Below are 19,516 nucleotides of genomic sequence, written 5' to 3'. Positions count from 1 at the left end.
CACTCCTGAAAGTTTTTGTTATACACAGCCATGATTAGTGCCCTAGGGAACCAATGGGGAGACATGTCAAGCGAACACCAGACTCATCTCAAACTCCAATACCTCTATGTCCCTGAATGGGCAGGCACCTCACCAGATGGTTTGTGGCCTCGTTGCAACTGCATGCGGCAATGCCGCTTCTTTCCCCATGGCAACGATGGGAGACAGATCTGGCCCGGTCATGTTCAGACAGGGAGTAGGGTGCAGTACTGGAAAGTCCCATCAGTGTTCCCCGGAATGCACGGTTCCACCTAATCCAATACTACATCATGTAGAGTGCACATCTAACCCCAGACAAGATTAGCCAATATTTCCAATGCACTGAAGCGGCCTGACCCAGATGTCAGGCTGTAAAGGCATTTCAGCTGCACATGTTATGGTCGTGCTCCAGCCTCACATCATACTGGAAGTATGTCAGGACTTCACTGGGCACCTGGACAGAATGCGTCATGGCACGCACTTGGGAGGAATGCATACAACACCTGTTCTCTAGAAGTAAGTGACAGAGAGTGACCACATGTTTTCTAGAATTAGGGCTGCTTGTGGTCAAGCGCCTGATCACAAGAAAGTAGAGATCACTAGAACAGTCTCCTCCGCTATCCTGGCGCAGATAAATGCTGGGATGGGCCAAGTCTGAAATTATTGCACTACGCCAGGAGGAAACACTAGGGATCTGCAAAATCCCCATTGCAACCCACTGGAATACAATACTACATGATTTTCAAGCGGAATCCCCAAAGTCATAGACAGTCCCCTTCGGAATGCTGACTCCCCGTCGAAAGAAGATGGAAACCCCGATAGGAGGTCCCCCTTCTTTAGAAAGTTCTGCGCCCTTCACACACTACACTGGGCACCCAATACCTCAGGCGCATCACTACATAAATGCTGTACATGAACACCCTTACGAGATAGAGGCCACGTCATTCAGATAGGATGAGGCAGAGGAGATAGCAGAAGAGCCGAGTTTATCTTGTTACTTATGATTTGCCCTACTTTCTTCTCCTTCGACCTCCAGCTCCATGTGCTGCACTATGAGAACTGATATATCACCCTAACCAGGAGTTCTTCAATATATGGGGCGCGCCCCCCCCCAGGGGGGCGCGACACCATCTCACGGGGGGGCGCGTACTCCACCCAGAAATCTTACCTTTGCCTTTTCCTGTCCCGTGTCGCATGTCTTCCCCCATTTGAAATGGAAATGTTTGTTGAGCAGAGCTCCGTTAACAGAGGGTTGTAGGGGGGAGGGAGAGGAATTAGATGGGGCCCTTGCTTTGTCATGTTAAGAGCAAATATTCATTTTAAATCGTCCCAGGAGGGGGTTAATTCGGCGCTGAAGCAGAAGGCAAAAGTCTCCTCTGATAATACCGAAAGCAATGAGACAGTCCTTTTCCTTTGGTTCAATTTCATAGAGCAGAGGAGACTCCTTGCCTTCCACTGCAGCTGAAATGACTGTTACTTTCTTTCAGTTTTAGGAGACATCCTGCCTCCCACTACAGCTGAAGCAGAAAAATACGTAAGAAGATGCACTCCTTCCCTTTTAAATGTTAACGTTGAGTTAATTAGTTTAATTTGAAAGTGCGTGTGATCAGCAACTGTGAATTGCTCCCAATCACAGTGAATACAGAAGTAATCAATGAAGGAGCACTTTCCTTGCACTCCAATTGCAGTCAGCATGCATTGTGAGGGTGTTAATGTGGGATATGGTTACTGTGGGTTTTTAGTTAGTATATGCATTTTTCGTTTGAAAGAAGGGTAAAGCACGAGTGAAGGTGTTTTGATGATTTCAGGGTAACGCTGCACAATGCATTGTGGGATCTTTTTTTTTTTAAGTTTCCGTTAGGATGAAGCACATTCACTAGTATGAAGTCACGTGACTTAGCAGGGGTTATTAATTATTTAGTTTACGAGAGTGAATATAATAGGTGTCTTGAACTAGAGCTAAGGGTTGCCACAATATGAGGATAATAGCACGAAGAAGCATTTTGCGATTTCTACATGAATCCCGATTTGCAAGTCTTTAATAGCGATTCCTTAATAATCGCTATTAAGGACTCGCAAATCGGGACATTGATGAATCTGGCCGTAAGGTGCTGGTTGCAGCGTTTCTCAAGGTAATGTTTCACAAGCAACGTAATAATGCAGTCCGGGGTTGAGTTTTGGGGAATAAGGGAAGATAAATGAAGTCAGACAAATTGGGACGAGTCATAGGTTTTTATGTTTATGGGTAGCAGTTATGTCGTAAGAGCACGTTTTTCGAGGGGGGAGGAAAAGAACTTGATTCAGAGGTTTTGGGTTTCCATTTGGTGCACAGTGGATTACTTGTGTTTGGGACAAGGGGGGATAATAAGGGTGTTTCGATTAGGGGGATGGTTTTAGGGAAATTACAGGATTGTGCAGAATTCAATGAATGTCCATAGATCAGTTGATTGAGTGGTTTCTTTTATTTTATTTTAGAGACCCCTGACAAAGAGCCACACAGGCTCGAAATGCATTGGGTATGAATATACGTGTCTATTTCATGAAATGATTGACCTCAACGTGGTGTTGTACAAAGCCTAGACGGGCATACAGCTCATGGGAAGACTTTAATAAAGAATTTGAGTGCTATCACATTGTCTCTGCAGTGATGAAAAGAGCAGAGTATAAGTTTGGAAGAATGAAGCGTTTAATATTTGGAATCGTGTGTTTACTATGGATTACCTGGATAAATTGTGATATTGCTGGAACTTTTTCCATATTGGCAGTGCGACAGTTTGGAGTACAAGGAAAGTGCTCCTTCATTGATTACTCCCACTACAGCTGAAGCATTTCAGCTCTGAATTTAACCCCTTCCTGGGAGGGTTTGCCCTTAGCAGAAAAGAGACAGCGTTTCTTTTATAACAGGCAGCCACACAATGCCCCACAGGGCTAAAAGGGCTTCAAGTTACCAAAAGAAAAATGCCAGCCAGCCATGTGTTTAAACAGCCTGCAAATAACTTGTCTTGACATTACACATGCTTATAAATAAAGAAGTATTTATTCCTTTGTAATATTACTTTTCTGTCTTTCTTCCCTTTTATTATCAGTCATCATTCAAGCAGCCGTAGAACATAATAAAAAGTGCTTTTTATTTATATGTGCTGTTCGACAGACAAGTGCTGACAATACAGCTTTAGGTGACTGCTTAGTTTTGTACCGCCTGGGACATTAAAATAATGAGCTGGCAACCCTAAAAATAAAACTAGAAGTTTTTCTGCAAGATCAGCACATTTATTTCCTTCACCCTGAACCCCGGGTAATGCCATAATAGCAATAGTTTAACATATCTGAAACCCTACGCTGCCGTCAATAACCTGCTGAGTTACTTCAAGTGTCTGGAAATGCACATTGAATTCAGACAACTCGCTCCTCATTCTCACCCTTCACTTTCACACTTAACCTGCCCTCAAAGCAGCGATCACAATGCACTTACACTGATCCTGACGCACTCACACCATTCACCCACTTACCCTGCACTCACGGTGACCACACTGCACTTATGCCACTCGCCCTGATCTCACACCAATCTCTCTTCACTTACCCTGCGGTCACATGAGCACACCGCTCACTCTGCACTCACAGTGATCACCCTGCATTCACTTGCACTGTTCACCCTGTACCTCACCCTTCAGTCACACGAGCACACTACTCAACCTGCACTCATGTGACACTTCACTTACCTGCCACCCTCACTGCTAATCTGGAATCTCACTCAAATAAGCCCATCCATACCCATACATTCATTCGTCCCACTCTGCAATTACTTCTGCACCCGAATTCATATGGTCACCTCACTCACCCTGCAGTCACCCCTCTTACCCTGGCTCACCGTGCACTCACATGAGTAGTCCTGCCACCCACACAGCACAGAGGGTTAATATGCCTACGACAAAGAATGTGTACCATGCAGATCAAAGAACTGAATGTGAGTAAACAACGAGTAGTGCTATAAAAAATTAAATGTTTGCCAGAAAGGTGCTATAGAGAGATGAGGTGCATTGTTGGTGAGTGGTAGTGAGGAAATTCATGGAGAAGGAGGAAATGGTGTAGGGGGCACCAAAAAAGACTGTTGCACCGTGTGCGACCAGTGCTAGGTCCAGCACTGGCTGAAAGGTACTATAGAGAGATGAGGTGCATTGTTGGTGAGTGGTCGTGATGGAATTCATGGAGAAGGAGGAAATGGAGGAGCGGGCACCAAAACAGACGGTTGCACTGTGTGTGATAAGTGCTAGACCCAGCTCTGGCTGGAAGTGTTAGCCCCCACCTGACGTTCGGGTCTAGTTGCGCCCCTGTACAGTATGGGTATGTCGTGCTCCATCAAGGTTTTTGTCCAGGTATGGCCCATGATATGCGCGTGGCGGTCGATTGTGTAGTATGCCAGGTTCCTGAAATGTATGTTGGGTGGTGGGGGGGCCCAACATCTAAAAATATTCAGCATTGGGGGCTCAACCGACAAAGGTTTGAAGACCTCTGCCCTAACCCGTGTGTTGCCTATGAAGATCCAGTGTCCGCCACCCCATCTCACATATAGGGGTACAGGCATGCTATATCATAGCATACTTGGGGGCACACGCCCCCTGCATCGGGATGTTCCGTATGAGACACACTCAGAAGTACCTGCATGATTACCTGAATGTTATAGTTGGAGATGTGAGGCGGCACAGTGAGTTTCCTCTTCACTTATAGGGTGGGCTTACCCGGGCATGCGAGCACAAGGGCAAAAACCAACAAGGATGCACACTGTTCTTTGGTGTTTTGAGTTGCTTGTTGCTTGGTTAATATAATGCTTGAATCTGACCCCATTGCTAATTTATGTCTATGTGCAATGCTTTCTCACACTGCTAGTTGTATTTAGGAACCGCCGGGCGGAAGCTGGGTTTGGTCTGAAGCTAGATACATGTTCAATGGCAAACAGGTTTAAATGATGCCAAGCATTGGCATTTGCTGTCTTGCACATTTGACTGGTGGGTAGCTGTTCTGGTAGCCGCTTTACAATACAAATGACCACAGTCATTTATAGATTGTCAGTGCTGTGATACTTATCTTCTGCATTGCCAATGAGATATCTGTATAAAAAAATAATATTTAATAAACATATTCAAACAAAAAAATCTATGTGTTGATAAAAGGTTGTGGTATAACATTTTATCCTCCAATAAGAAGGTTTTCTGGAAGTGTTTCATTGTCGAAGGTAGATATAAATAAATATGCACTCTCGTAACTCAAAAAAGCTCACTGAAGTTTTTACTCGAAGATGCCTTTAACATCTGTGGCTGAACCATTTGCCCTACAAACAGATAACTCTGCATCTGAGACCGAGCAACTATTGCAGACTCAATTCCCAACACATTGTGTGTATCTTTCGCACACAGTGTTTCAGGTTTCTAAAAAAACTGGCATTGCACACGTTTTCAAACCTATTGTAACTAGCTTGCTGACTGACTTTATAACTATTTTTGTATACATCATTTCATTTTTTAGTTGTTTTGAAAGCTGCTGGGATTTCAACTGCCTTCCACATTTTGTAGTGCACACTTTTTTTTCTTGCTGAAGAAGTAAAATTTACATGAAAGGAAACCCACCCTACTTGACTGAATATCAATGCATCACAGCTATTTGTAGACTATAGTTCAAGAGGTTTCCTGGCTCTCGTTGGAAAGTTGGCATGGAGCTTGTTCATTTTCCTGGGTTTAGAAAACCTAAATTCTGGGCCATATTTTGTATGGAATTATATACAACATATCATAAGGGTTGCTCCATTATACCTCCATCCCATGACATTCTGGTCGTCGCGAAATTCCGAATGATCTACCTAAACACTATTGCATTGTCAGCGTTTTCTGAACTCCTCAAAGAGTACTGCCTATTTTACAACCAAGGAAGTTGAGGTTTACATTCCTTTTGTCCTCCTCCCCCTCTCTCCTCTTCCATTCTAAAAATTGAAACAGTTCATATTTGATCTTTGTAGTAAAACATTTTCTATTAACCATTGCTAAAGCCTTTTCTTTATGCTTTTACATCCAACTAATTATTTTTATATAAACATTTGAGTGCATAATTGTTTTAATTTTTAAATGTATAACTGTTGTACAGTTTGAAAAATATTAGAAATAGTTAAAATCAAACAATGAGTGAATTGATGAAAAAGCAGGTGCCCATTATGAACTATACAGAAGCAGACTCCGGGCATCAAGGCATCAAATGTTACTCCTTAACCTTAATACCACGTATAAATAAAAATGTAAGTAAAGAGTAGGGTGATCGGGGACGGAATGACAGTCAAAGAAGTGGCATCATGGGAACCAGGATCTGAATCAGGAAGATAACAACCACAAGCTTCCTTGACAGACTGCCTTCAAGGGTTCACATCTAGGACAAACAAGCATTGGCATAGCCAAAAGGTCTCGCCTTTGAGACCACATAAGTATTTAGTTATGTAGCACAATATCCATGGTGCAACAACATCAGCTGGTGCATGGCTAAAAACTTACAATGTCCCAAAGGCGAGACCTATTGGCTATGCCAATGCTTGTTCCTTCCTGGAAAGGACAATTAATTTCATGGATGGAAACCAGTGACAGGTGAAAATTCTTTTTGGGGGAAGCCCTGTGGAAAAGGCGCCCATGATTTTTCTTTTTATTGATGTAGCAATTAATTGTTGCAATCTCATCTACTTGATGCAGCTCTTGCCTCCGTTACTTGATGCACCTCTTGTTATAAGCTGCAAAAACATCATACAGATCAAAACGTCCTTGGCATCAGAACTACACTTTGTAGATAACTAAATACTATGCTTTCCATTGCACTGGAGGAACACGCCACCCAAGACCATCAAGACCTCTAGTAATTCACTATGCAATGAAAGTTCTAAGGCAAAAAAAAACTATTTTCAAATGACTTTCCAAATTCTCCGAGTGTAAGCATTGCTCTAGAAAAGATATTTTTTTCAATTATCTCTTTACTCTAGAAGGAAATGTGGGTAACAGCCATACATATGAAATGGACAGCTCCCTTGTAAGTGTACCTTTGACATGTTAAAGGATCCTCTCTCTGCAGAGCATTACTTGAGTATTCACTATAGAAATTCGAATCCTAATGCCTTTTAGAGTCCAGAGGTGCAAAAGAGTATTATGGTATCACAAAATAATGGTGCCCTTGAGCCCTGCTGCCACTACACCGGCTGGACTAATGATGACTACCGAGCTGCTTTTACTCTAGCTGATGTGGTGTTCCTTATTCAGAAACAAAACTCTGTCCCCATCACCCAACTATCAATGACCTCCTCCATACAACAATCACTCACCCTCTCACCTAAAATACAACTTGCAGTTGAGTCTGGTTTCTTATTTATTGACCTGCATTGCTTCCACATGCAAAAATTATTTCTTGGTTTGTACAGGGTGAAATAGATTGCACCCATTGCTGCATTGCTTCCTCCAGTTCAACAATTGAAATGGTCAACCAGGTCAACTTCTAGGAGCACCAGCCTTGCAGTAAGATATTGTGTATGCATACAATTTACTCCCATATCTTTCTAAGCACTTCTGCCGGGTAAATACAGTGATACTAGTCAGAAACGGTGAGAGAGAATCCCTGCTTACTGTTCCCAGCATGTGATGCTTGCATTTCATGCATCAAGGTGGAGAAATTCAGAGTTATATGTGTGAACTTTGGACACTTTAAATGCAAAAAAATGCACTTAGCTCTGCGGTTGGATGGCAGAGCTTTAAGTGTTATATCCCTACAGCACTATCCTCTCTCAAACGTTATGATCTGAATCCAGTGGCCGTGTCCTGATGGCTTTTGTGGCCGGGAACAGAGCCCAGTTCCAGCTTTATGCGTTTACAGGGCCTAAAGTGAATTAATTTAACCCATATTTCTCTGAGCATGTTATTTTCAGACAGCACAGGCAGAAACAGAAATAGGTAAACCTTCCTTACTGTTTCCAAGTTGCCTATTGGAAAAAAAAGCATTCACTCAAAGAAATATCAGGTTAAATGAAGGTGCAGCTAGTACAGGTAAGAGAGTGAGCAGTTGGGTGGTGGGATGAGGCGTGGGTGAAGTCGACAGATGACGGGTTAGAGAAAATGAAAACAAGTTGGTTAAAACGAGGTTACAAACCGAGCCTTTAGAGCCAGTGTTGCCGCAGTGAGGGTCTAACTGCAGACCTGTACATGGCCTACGTAAGTGGTTAATAGTTAGCATGTTCTCCCTAGAGTAGATAATTTGACACTTTGAGACTGGAGCTGAACTGAACAGTGCGCCCACTCTGCGTGTCTGCTGCACGCCTGGAGCTGCATTTAAATAAAAGCCCCCCCAACCGGAAGTGCAAAAAGAGCTGGACCGTCACTCACACAAGATGGTGCCAGCAAATTGAGCAACATAGAAAAACATAAGAAGGACTTTCTCCCCTTGATCGGGAACCACGGCGGCCTGAAGAGTCAATAGCAGCTACGTGAACTATTCCCTTATGAGAGGGACAGAAAAGGTGGGAGAATCGGCACTGTTACCAGGTAAAATCAGTCATAAAAGTAAAATTTAAAAGAGTAGGTAACAACAGTTTAAAGAGGCAGCGTTTATAATGTGCAGTAGTATTTAAATAGAGGAGGTGCGCAATTTACTCGTGAAGTATCCACTGCGCGCCAATAGCAGCATCAGAATAGAAGCCCCCTACAACTGGAAGTGCAACAAGCACGGCAGGTCTGCCGATAGCAACAGAAGGCGCGCGCGCCTCGCACGGCAGAAAAGCACAAGCGCGCACCGCCTTTGATAGCAGCAGGGGGGAGGGGAGAGAGGAGAGGGCCGGCGCGATTCACTCACGGGAGAGAGGGGCTGGTGCCTCGATACAATTTGGCGCCAGCTGCTCACTCCTGCCAGTGAATAGCCAGACATGCACGCATTGCCATTGGAAGCAATGCAACGCGTGCACGTTTTTGCTGGGAAAGCTGCATTGATCCCAAGAGGTCTCTTTCCTCTGCAGAGCATGCGCGCTGCAGAGGCCAGACCTAAAAAGGCACGACTTTCCACAATTTCTCTGCAGTCAGGCAACTGGCGACCAAGTCTTCGGAGCAGAGTTCGGGCCCACCAGCAGGAGTTTCACCATAGCGTTACACCCTCCATTTCACCAAAGGCCTGCTAACCACACAGCCACATAACTCTGCATGTAATGCTCTCTAAGGGATACCATGAACAGCAAGCACAGGAGAGGATTTAACACATACTAACTGCATTTCAGTGACCTTCTCTGCAACTTGCAGCCCACATCTATCCTCTGGCTTCTTGGACTGCCATGTTTGCAAACAGGCAGGGCGAGCAGGAAAGGAGGCAGGTTAGTACGGTTTCAGTAGGCTATTAAGCATAGCCCTTGCCTTGAGGAAACAGGCAGTGTGCAGCTCAACATTCAGGAAGCCAGAGCTCATGCCTATTAACTACTGGCTATTCAGGGATAGTTAAGATTCCCTGAACAGATCAGATTTGGTCCTCCTCAACAAATTTGATATATTTCACTTACTATCTGCAAGACTAACCTTAGAAGATTACCAGCAGTCAGAATCACGCTTATGTTCTGGCAAGAAGCGTTAATGCACATCCAATGATACGTGAAACCATTGCTTTGTCAGGGCACCTGGGTTGATCGTTGGGCTATACTGGCTGGATTGTAATAGGGGGACATAATAGGCATCTCCTTAGGGGATGATGTGTGGCAAACTGATGGCATTAGGTCATTTCAAGACGTAGTCGCAAACTTTCCATTACACAAAAAAATATTTTTTAGGTACCTCCATTTCCAGCATGCACTTCAGAGCTATAGCAGTAAATTTATTGCACGTCTGGATATTTAGTCCTCTTGCCGCCAAACTAACCTTTGAGGCCCTGGGGTCAAAGGAATATCCAGTCTTTAGTTGTCAATTCCCCTGATCCCAATCCGAAACTGAGGAACATGTGGGAACTTGAACTTGGTAAATTAGATGATGACAATTGGGTGGTGACGTAGACGGCACTTCGGGTGTTAGCGATCTCTAGCTGACAATTTCTTATTCAGTATAAATACCTACACAAGTATTATTATAACCTCTCACATTTATGGAAAATGGGGAAAGCAAGAACTCCTAATTGTCAAAGGTGCGATTTCTCTTTTGTTACATACTTTCATGTGATATGGAAGTGCCCTCTTGTGAAAGAAAACTGGTGTAAAGGGAGCGCCACGTCTGGGGATGCGGTCAAGAGAACTTTGGTCTTAAACCCCAGGGTGATGGTTTGGGGAACTAAGGAGTATTTTGGGGGACCTCAGCACACCTGTATTCTCATTGCCCTCCTGATAACCAAGAGAGATTTGGCACACCAATGACGACAGGAGGAATGGAGTAGGGGCATGGATTTCTGCGCTTGACAGAAGAACTGGTTTATAAAGCCTGTGGGGTACAGAAGAAATACATCAAATGGAATCTACGGTGAAACTATTCTACTGGATTTGTCTGATGTTGCACCTTTACTTTGTTTCTGGTTTGCCTGGTTGTCACCAACATACTTATACTCTCATCACAAATGTGGCCTGTGGCTGCCTGCTTAATTGTAGACATTACCATAGTGCTTGTGAGTGACTCACTGACTCCGCTCCGTATTCTTTTGTTGAACTATACAATCAATAAAAATAATTATTAAAAAAACATTAAAGAAGCACTACAGTATGGTTCACACAGATTGAAGTCCATGGAGATCTTTTTACTGGGCGGTACTTTAGATTTCAAACTCAAACTTAGGCAGCGGGTTGTGTCCCAACTGCGATCAGCTCAAGTACATTCAAATACTAAGAAATCAACCCAGGTAGACGGGGGCAGATTTTCAATCTTCACTGACAAGGCTGGACAAAGCAGGCCTTTCCCCACTTTCACAATGTATAGTGAATGCCGTTGTCTACATAAGACCAGGAATGTATATCCACCAGGAGTCAGCTCTGGTGATAAACCGTTTTTAGGTCGAGGACCGAAAGGCTGCGCTTGCGCAGTCTCCGGGAGGAGATTAAATGTTTTGGAGTATGGGGGCTTGAACCCACCTCTCTCCTCCATTCTCCTCCATTGGCTGGCTTCCTAAACAGAGGCCAACCATTGGAGGAGAAGGGAGTCACTCCAATAAAGCCCCGTCTCTTTTTAGATTCGGGGCCGTGTTTTTTTGCGTTCTTTCGACTGTGACGTCATCCGTCACTCAGAACGCCAAAACACAACCCCGAATCCGAAATTTTCTGATGTTTCCAGCCGCCATTTTTTTTCTTGTTTCACGTGCTGTGGGAAGAATAATTTCTTATTGTATGTATCTTCTCTATACTCAGGTCGTAAGAATGTGTAAACCTGCGGCTTTCCTCTACTTTGAGAAAACTCAGGTCTTTCTCAGGGAGGCGTTAAGTATTCTTATCTGTATATTCCACCCGATGGATGGTGCCTTCAGTTCTTTTTGCATCTCTGTAAGATGGCCGCCGTTTGTCTCCTGGCAGGCTATTTCCTTCTTAGGCCGTTCTTTATCTTTCCTCACAGAGTGTGCCTGCCTTTGATTGGCCGCGGGAAGAGTAGATATTGACCTCCCCTTGTTTCTCCTACGCGTTGCACTTAAGGACAGCGTTGTTGTGCAGCCCGTACGGATGCGCCGCCCAGATAAATTATCGACACTCTAAAGGTAAGCAGGGCTTTGTTTTTTCGAACTCTATCCCTGCCTGATACCTTCCTGAGCACCTGAATGGCGTTCAGGTGTGACCTTCGGTCTCTGCCCTGTATCTTGGCAGGGATTACGGCTCTTATATCGGATTACCACTTAATTCGTGTATTCACTGGTGGCAGGTTATTGAGTGCCTGTGAAGCGTCCTCCGGGGTGGTACGGCCGTATACCTCGCTGGTCATTCTTACGCTTCCTTTTGCCCTGAATTCCCCGTTATTTGGAGATGGTTGCCCATATTTACGATTCAGTTTTTATTCTCTTTCTGCCCGCGGTCATATAAAACATACCGCATCTTAAAGGCCATGTGTATTAACACCGGCAATGTGCCCTTGTTTTTAGTTACTGCAGAGCCTCTCCTGTTGTTTGCCTGCGGGTATGTAATATGGACCGCATCTCCGAGGCCATGTGTATGAGTTCTGGCTATGTGTGCTATGTGTGCTAGGGTTTATCTATGTCGCCCTTGTCTTTATTTGTCGCAGAACCTGCTCCGTGGTTTGCCGTAGAGAACTATATCCAGTTGGAGCCACGCAATATACCTTACTGATTCATCTCTGAGTGCGACCGCCGGCACTGCCTTCACCTTTTGGGCTTTTTTGGGATCCATCATATGGGCCGCCCTAGGATCACGCTCGGTAGGTCCGCTCTCTGCTAATAAAGAGAACCCCGGGGCCTATGTTGTTGGGCTCTTGCCATGGATCGATTGAGATGAGTGTTCTCCTCGCTTTTCCTGAATTGTCATCTCCCGTTTATTATTACAGATTTATTCATGATCCCCTACCTGGAGCGCTACAGTTATTTGGGGTATTGCTTCCTTGGTTTTTAATTACAGGTACCTTGTGATGAGGCCAAATAATATGATTTTTTGATAGCCTCATCCTGCTGGGCTGGCATGTTGGATTTACACCTGCGCGATTTGTCCATAACTTGCCCTGGCTGTGCTTGCTCCCCTGCCCCCTGGCTGTGCTTGCTCCCCTGCCCTCTGGCTGTGCTTGCTCCCCTGCCCCCTGGCTGTGCTTGCTCCCCTGCCCCCTGGCTATGCTTGATCCCCTGGCCCCTGGTTCCCCTGCCCACTGGGTGCCCAGCCCCCTCGCTGTGCTTTCTCCCCTGCCCCCTCGCTGTGCTTTCTACCCTGCCCCCTCGCTTTGCTTTCTCCCCTGCCTCCTGGCTGTGCTTGCTCCCCTTCCCCCTGCCTGTGCTTGCTCCCCTGCCCCCTGGCTGTGCCTGCTGCCATGCCCCCTGGCTGTGCTTGCTCCCATGCCCCCTGGCTGTGCTTGCTCCCATGCCCCCTGGCTGTGCTTGCTCCCATGCTCCCTCGCTGTGCTTGCTTCCCTGCCCCCTCGCTGTGCTTGCTCTCCTGTGCATGTGTGTGTGGCTCTGTGTGTGTGTGTGTGTGTGGCTCTGTGTGTGTGTGTGTGTGTGGCTCTGTGTGTGTGTGTGTGGCCCATAGCAGCATCAGAATAGAAGCCCCCTACAACTGGAAGTGCAACAAGCACGGCAGGTCTGCCGATAGCAACAGAAGGCGCGCGCGCCTCGCACGGCAGAAAAGCACAAGCGCGCACCGCCTTTAATAGCAGCAGGGGGGGGGGAGAGAGAGGAGAGGGCCGGCGCGATTCACTCGCGGGAGAGAGGGGCTGGTGCCACGATACAATTTGGCGCCAGCTGCTCACTCCTGCCAGTGAATAGCCAGACGTGCACGCATTGCCATTGGAAGCAATGCAACACGTGCACGTTTTTGCTGGGAAAGCTGCATTGATCCCAAGAGGTCTCTTTCCTCTGCAGAGCATGCACGCTGGAGGCCAGACCTAAAAAGGCACGACTTTCCACAATTTCTCTGCAGTCAGGCAACTAGCGACCAAGTCTTCGGAGCAGAGTTCGGGCCCACCAGCAGGAGTTTCACCATAGCGTTACACCCTCCATTTCACCAAAGGCCTGCTAACCACACAGCCACATAACTCTGCATGTAATGCTCTCTAAGGGATACCATGAACAGCAAGCACAGGAGAGGATTTAACACATACTAACTGCATTTCAGTGACCTTCTCTACAACTTGCAGCCCACATCTATCCTCTGGCTTCTTGGACTGCCATGTTTGCAAACAGACAGGGCGAGCAGGAAAGGAGGCAGGTTAGTACGGTTTCAGTAGGCTATTAGGCATAGCCCTTGCCTTGAGGAAACAGGCAGTGTGCAGCTCAACATTCAGGAAGCCAGAGCTCATGCCTATTAACTACTGGCTATTCAGGGATAGTTAAGATTCCCTGAACAGATCAGATTTGGTCCTCCTCAACAAATTTGATATATTTCACTTACTATCTGCAAGACTAACCTTAGAAGATTACCAGCAGTCAGAATCACGCTTTTGTTCTGGCAAGAAGCGTTAATGCACATCCAATGATACGTGAAACCATTGCTTTGTCAGGGCACCTGGGTTGATCGTTGGGCTATACTGGCTGGATTTTAATAGGGGGACATAATAGGCATCTCCTTAGGGGATGATGTGTGGCAAACTGATGGCATTAGGTCATTTCAAGACGTAGTCGCAAACTTTCCATTACACAAAAAATTTTTTTTTAGGTACCTCCATTTCCAGCATGCACTTCAGAGCTATAGCAGTAAATTTATTGCACGTCTGGATATTTAGTCCTCTTGCCGCCAAACTAACCTCTGAGGCCATGGGGTCAAAGGAATATCCAGTCTTTAGTTGTCAATTCCCCTGATCCCAATCCGAAACTGAGGAACATGTGGGAACTTGAACTTGGTAAATTAGATGATGACAATTGGGTGGTGCCGTAGACGGCACTTCGGGTGTTAGCGATCTCTAGCTGACAATTTCTTATTCAGTATAAATACCTACACAAGTATTATTATAACCTCTCACATTTATGGAGAATGGGGAAAGCAAGAACTCCTAATTGTCAAAGGTGCGATTTCTCTTTTGTTACATACTTTCATGTGATATGGCAGTGCCCTCTTGTGAAAGAAAACTGGTGTAAAGGGAGCGCCACGTCTGGGGATGCGGTCAAGAGAACTTTGGTCTTAAACCCCAGGGTGATGGTTTGGGGAACTAAGGAGTATTTTGGGGGACCTCAGCACACCTGTATTCTCATTGCCCTCCTGATAACCAAGAGAGATTTGGCACACCAATGACGACAGGAGGAATGGAGTAGGGGCATGGATTTCTGCGCTTGACAGAAGAACTGATTTATAAAGCCTGTGGGGGACAGAAGAAATACATCAAATGGAATCTACGGTGAAACTATTCTACTGGATTTGTCTGATGTCGCACCTTTACTTTGTTTCTGGTTTGCCTGGTTGTCACCAACATACTTATACTCTCATCACAAATGTGGCCTGTGGCTGCCTGCTTAATTGTAGACATTACCATAGTGCTTGTGAGTGACTCACTAACTCCGCTCCGTATTCTTTTGTTGAACTATACAATCAATAAAAATAATTATTAAAAAAACATTAAAGAAGCACTACAGTATGGTTCACACAGATTGAAGTCCATGGAGATCTTTTTACTGGGTGGTCCTTTAGATTTCAAACTCAAACTTAGGCAGCGGGTTGTGTCCCAACTGCGATCAGCTCAAGTACATTCAAATACTAAGAAATCAACCCAGGTAGACGGGGGCAGATTTTCAATCTTCACTGACAAGGCTGGACAAAGCAGGCCTTTCCCCACTTTCACAATGTATAGTGAATGCCGTTGTCTACATAAGACCAGGAATGTATATCCACCAGGAGTCAGCTCTGGTGATAAACCGTTTTTAGGTCGAGGACCGAAAGGCTGCGCTTGCGCAGTCTCCGGGAGGAGATTTAATGTTTTGGAGTATGGGGGCTTGAACCCGCCTCTGTCCTCCATTCTCCTCCATTGGCTGGCTTCCTAAACGGAGGCCAACCATTGGAGGAGAAGGGAGTCACTCCAATAAAGCCCCGTCTCTTTTTAGATTCGGGGCCGTGTTTTTTTGCGTTCTTTCGACTGTGACGTCATCCGTCACTCAGAACGCCAAAACACACCCCCGAATCCGAAATTTTCTGATGTTTCCAGCCGCCATTTTTTTTCTTGTTTCACGTGCTGTGGGAAGAATAATTTCTTATTGTATGTATCTTCTCTATACTCAGGTTGTAAGATTGTGTAAACCTGTGGCTTTCCTCTACTTTGAGAAAACTCAGGTCTTTCTCAGGGAGGCGTTAAGTATTCTTATCTGTATATTCCACCCGATGGATGGTGCCTTCTGTAAGATGGCTGCCGTTTGTCTCCTGGCAGGCTATTTCCTTCTTAGGCCGTTCTTTATCTTTCCTCACAGAGTGTGTCTGCCTTTGATTGGCCGCAGGAAGAGTAGATATTGACCTCCCCTTGTTTCTCCTACGCGTTACACTTAAGGACAGCGTTGTCGTGCAGCCCGTACGGATGCGCCGCCCAGATAAATTATCGACACTCTAAAGGTAAGCAGGGCTTTGTTTTTTCGAACTCTATCCCTGCCTGAATGGCGTTCAGGTGTGACCTTCGGTCTCTGCCCTGTATCTTGGCAGGGATTACGGCTCTTATATCGGATTACCACTTAATTCCTGTATTCACTGATGGCAGGTTATTGAGTGCCTGTGAAGCGTCCTCCGGGGTGGTACGGCCGTATACCTCGCTGGTCATTCTTACGCTTCCTTTTGCCCTGAATTCCCCGTTATTTGGAGATGGTTGCCCATATTTACGATTCGGTTTTTATTCTCTTTCTGCCCGCGGTCATATAAAACATACCGCATCTTAAAGGCAATGTGTATTAACACCGGCAATGTGTCCTTGTTTTTAGTTACTGCAGAGCCTCTCCTGTTGTTTGCCTGCGGTTATGTAATATGGACCGCATCTCCGAGGCCATGTGTATGAGTTCTGGCTATGTGTGCTAGGGTTTATCTATGTCACCCTTGTCTTTATTTGTCGCAGAACCTGCTCCGTGGTTTGCCGTAGAGAACTATATCCAGTCGGAGCCACGCAATATACCTTACTGATTCATCTCTGAGTGCGACCGCCGGCACTGCCTTCACCTTTTGGGCTTTTTTGGGATCCATCATATGGGCCGCCCTAGGATCACGCTCGGTAGGTCCTCTCTCTGCTAATAAAGAGAACCCCGGGGCCTATGTTGTTGGGCTCTTGCCATGGATCGATTGAGATGAGTGTTCTCCTCGCTTTTCCTGAATTGTCATCTCCCGTTTATTATTACAGATTTATTCATGATCCCCTACCTGGAGCGCTACAGTTATTTGGGGTATTGCCTCCTTGGTTTTTAATTACAGGTACCTTGTGATGAGGCCAGATAATATGCTTCTTTGATAGCCTCATCCTGCTGGGCTGGCATGTTGGATTTACACCTGCGCGATTTGTCCATAACTTGCCCTGGCTGTGCTTGCTCCCCTGCCCCCTGGCTGTGCTTGCTCCCCTGCCCTCTGGCTGTGCTTGCTCCCCTGCCCCCTGGCTGTGCTTGCTCCCCTGCCCCCTGGCTATGCTTGATCCCCTGGCCCCTGGTTCCCCTGCCCCCTGGTTGCCCAGCCCCCTCGCTGTGCTTTCTCCCCTGCCCCCTCGCTGTGCTTTCTACCCTGCCCCCTCGCTTTGCTTTCTCCCCTGCCTCCTGGCTGTGCTTGCTCCCCTGACCCTGCCTGTGCTTGCTCCCCTGCCCCCTGGCTGTGCCTGCTCCCATGCCCCCTGGCTGTGCTTGCTCCCATGCCCCCTGGCTGTGCTTGCTCCCATGCCCCCTGGCTGTGCTTGCTCCCATGCTCCCTTGCTGTGCTTGCTTCCCTGCCCCCTCGCTGTGCTTGCTCTCCTGTGCGTGTGTGTGTGGCTCTGTGTGTGTGTGTGTGTGTGTGTGGCTCTGTGTGTGTGTGTGTGTGGCTCTGTGTGTGTGTGTGTGTGGCTCTGGGTGTGTGTGTGGCCCTGGGTGTGTGTGTGGCTCTGGGTGTGTGTGTGGCTCTCTGTGTGTTTGGCTCTCAGTGTGTGTGGCTGGGGCTCTCTGTGTGTGTGTGGGGGGCTCTCTCTGTGTGACAATTCCATTTATTTAACAATTAAGCTATTGGCAATGTAAATGACAATGCCATTTATTTATGATTTAGAAAAAAAAAAAGAAATGTCATGAACAATGCCAATAGCTCTACCTTTAATGATGCCGAGACCATTGCATTGTAAATGCTTGTTATTTACTCTCTGCTGAGAAAGAAGCGGAGTAAGGGATTTCCATATTGTTCCCCTAAGAACAGCAGCTATTCTCCATTTTACATTCACCATTCATATATAAACAGTATTTACGGCTTTGTAGAAGGAACCCTAAATGTCAGATGCAAACAATAGGGCAGATTTACAAGCCCTTTGCCTCACTTTTGCGCTACTGTTGCTTCACTTTTATGACAAAGCGGCGGTATAAACAATGCCCACGTTGTGGCCCATTTACAATGTGACGCATCTAGGGAGATTCATCACATTTTGAAGCCCTCCTTCACATTATACCTGTGTCATGTGTAAGGTATGCAGGGTAGGCGTTCCCACGTAAAAAAAGCAGTGTAGCAGTGAGGCAGTGAACTCTGCACCACTTCTAGGATGCCACTACATCAAAACACTACGCCTGAATGAAGCAGGCATAAGGAGTGATACAGTGTATTGGGAACATGCCTCCCTGTGCATTGCTGGAGTTGGTCGTTGATCGCAACACAACTCCAGCAATGCGTGTCTTTTGCGCCAACAAATCCTTGCGCCATGGTGAGCTGTATTATAAATATGCCGCATCCATGGTGGTGGAAGGGTCTCACACGCAGGTGTAAGGAAAATGACGCATCTCTGCTCTAACGCAGAGACCAAGTTGGCTTCATGCCAGGGAGGTCCACCATATATAATCTCTGGCGCAGACACAACTGGCTGAACGCCATAAAAGACCACCCGGACTCACGTGTTACTAGCACTGGATGCAGAGAAGACGTTTGACACTGTACAATGGCCCTTCCTAGAATGCATGTTAAAGAGATTTGGATTTGGCTCCCCTTACAGGAAGTGGATCTGACTACTGTGTTAAAACTCGGTAGCCTCCATGAGGTTTAATGGTGTGATGTCCACCCTCTTCTCAATTATGAGAGGTACCAGGCAGGGATGTCACCTCTCCTCCATATTTGCTCTCACCATGGAATCGCTTGCATGTAAAATCCAGGATCATCCAGGGGTCCATGGCTTATATCTTTCAGTGGACACCCACCTTGAGGAAAAAAAATCTCACTATATGCAGACGATGTCCTGCTCTACGTGACTGATCCTACTAGCTCCATTCCTAAACTATTTCGCAAACTGGAGGAATATGGTGGATTCTCAGGATATTGTGTTAATTGGGAGAAGTCCATAATATACCTCCCTCCAGGGAACGCCTCCCTTCACCCCCTCCATCATCGCTTGACACGCACGACCCTGGGATTCGCATACTTAGGGATCTTTTTGACTTTGCACCGGGAGGGAATGCGCTAAGTGAAATCTAAACAGGGTTATAAGTGCCTGTCGTGCAGCGATGGAAAGATGGCGGGACCTCCCCTTTACATTATTCGGCAGAGCTGCTATGTTTAAAATGATATAGCTTCCTGAACTGCTCTATGTCCTCCAACACACATACCACCCCATCCCTTCACAGACCTTCTCAATGATAGAGGAAAACTTAAGAACCTTGTTGTGGGAGGGTGGACATCCCAGGGTAACCTTGTCGACCATCCAAGCAATCAATACAATTATTGCTCTAC

The sequence above is a fragment of the Lissotriton vulgaris genome, chromosome 1_1 (assembly GCF_964263255.1).
Source record: "Lissotriton vulgaris chromosome 1_1, aLisVul1.2, whole genome shotgun sequence".
NCBI lineage: Eukaryota > Metazoa > Chordata > Amphibia > Caudata > Salamandridae > Lissotriton > Lissotriton vulgaris.
The sequence above is the reverse complement of the archived record's forward strand: the minus strand, read 5'-3'. Positions refer to the sequence as shown.